The 1,876-nt window shown below is 67.1% G+C and overlaps 1 non-coding gene across 1 annotated transcript; it reads left to right on the plus strand.

Moving 5' to 3' along the window:
* The first annotated feature begins 1,463 nt into the window (after positions 1-1,463).
* On the plus strand, positions 1,464-1,582 carry LOC148057761 (5S ribosomal RNA). Its single transcript, XR_015710434.1, has one exon. It is a non-coding gene; the product is annotated as a 5S ribosomal RNA (ribosomal RNA).
* Positions 1,583-1,876: the final 294 nt, after the last annotated feature.

Below are 1,876 nucleotides of genomic sequence, written 5' to 3' on the forward strand. Positions count from 1 at the left end.
TTTTAAACACTTTGCTCTTTTTCCCCCTCTCCCAACCAGGGGCCTGGGGAGCCTCCTCCTGCGGGCATGGAGAACCAGGGGGCCTGGGGAGCCTCCTCCTGCGGGGATGGGGAACCAGGGGCCTGGGGGGCCTCCTCCTGCGGGGATGGAGAACCAGGGGGCCTGGGGAGCCTCCTCCTGCGGGGATGGGGAACCAGGGGGCCTGGGGAGCCTCCTCCTGCGGGCATGGAGAACCAGGGGGCCTGGGGAGCCTCCTCCTGCGGGCATGGAGAACCAGGGGGCCTGGGGAGCCTCCTCCTGCGGGGATGGGGAACCAGGGGCCTGGGGAGCCTCCTCCTGCGGGGATGGAGAACCAAGGGGCCTGGGGAGCCTCCTCCTGCGGGCATGGAGAACATGGGGGCCTGGGGAGCCTCCTCCTGCGGGCATGGAGAACCAGGGGGCCTGGGGAGCCTCCTCCTGCGGGCATGGAGAACCAGGGGGCCTGGGGAGCCTCCTCCTGCGGGGATGGAGAACCAGGGGCCTGGGGAGCCTCCTCCTGCGGGGATGGAGAACCAAGGGGCCTGGGGAGCCTCCTCCTGCGGGCATGGAGAACATGGGGGTCTGGGGAGCCTCCTCCTGCGGGGATGGAGAACCAGGGGGCCTGGGGAGCCTCCTCCTGCGGGGATGGGGAACCAGGGGGCCTGGGGAGCCTCCTCCTGCGGTGATGGGGAACCATGGGGCCTGGGGAGCCTCCTCCTGCGGGGATGGAGAACCAGGGGGCCTGGGGAGCCTCCTCCTGCGGGGATGGAGAACCAGGGCGCCTGGGGAGCCTACTCCTGCGGGGATGGAGAACCAAGGGGCCTGGGGAGCCTCCTCCTGCGGGCATGGAGAACATGGGGGCCTGGGGAGCCTCCTCCTGCGGGGATGGAGAACCAGGGGGCCTGGGGAGCCTCCTCCTGCGGGGATGGAGAACCAGGGGGCCTGGGGAGCCTCCTCCTACGGGCATGGAGAACCAGGGGGCCTGGGGAGCCTCCTCCTGCGGGGATGGGGAACCAGGGGCCTGGGGAGCCTCCTCCTGCGGGCATGGAGAACCAGGGGGCCTGGGGAGCCTCCTCCTGCGGGGATGGGGAACCAGGGGGCCTGGGGAGCCTCCTCCTGCACCAGGGGGCCTGGGGAGCCTCCTCCTGCGGGGATGGGGAACCAGGGGGCCTGGGGAGCCTCCTCCTGCGGTGATGGGGAACCATGGGGCCTGGGGAGCCTCCTCCTGCGGGGATGGGGAACCAGGGGGCCTGGGGAGCCTCCTCCTGCGGGGATGGGGAACCAGGGGCCTGGGGAGCCTCCTCCTGCACCAGGGGGCTTGGGGAGCCTCCTCCTGCGGGGATGGGGAACCAGGGGGCCTGGGGAGCCTCCTCCTGCGGGGATGGGGAACCAGGGGCCTGGGGAACATTTTCAACACTTTGGGGCATTTCACAAGCGCTTCCCTCGCTTACGGCCACACCACCCTGAATGAGCCCGATCTCGTCTGATCTCGGAAGCCAAGCAGGGTCGGGCCCAGTTAGTACTTGGATGGGAGACCGCCTGGGAATACTGGGTGCTGTAAGCATTTTTTTTTGCCATTATTTGTGGGTAGAAAAGTGAGAAAAGTGACCTAAAATAGAACCGGGACTAGGCGGCAGTTCCCCCCACCAGGCGGCGGCATTTGGGGCATTATTTGTGGGTAAGAAAGTGAGAAAAGTGACCTAAAATAGAACCGGGACTAGGCGGCAGTTCCCCCCACCAGGCGGCGGCATTTGGGGCATTATTTGTGGGTAAGAAAGTGAGAAAAGTGACCTAAAATAGAACCGGGACTAGGCGGCAGTTCCCCCCACCAGGCGGCGGCATTTGGGGCATTATTTGT

This window comes from Callionymus lyra, unplaced genomic scaffold (genome assembly GCF_982586985.1).
Source record: "Callionymus lyra unplaced genomic scaffold, fCalLyr1.hap1.1 HAP1_SCAFFOLD_666, whole genome shotgun sequence".
NCBI lineage: Eukaryota > Metazoa > Chordata > Actinopteri > Syngnathiformes > Callionymidae > Callionymus > Callionymus lyra.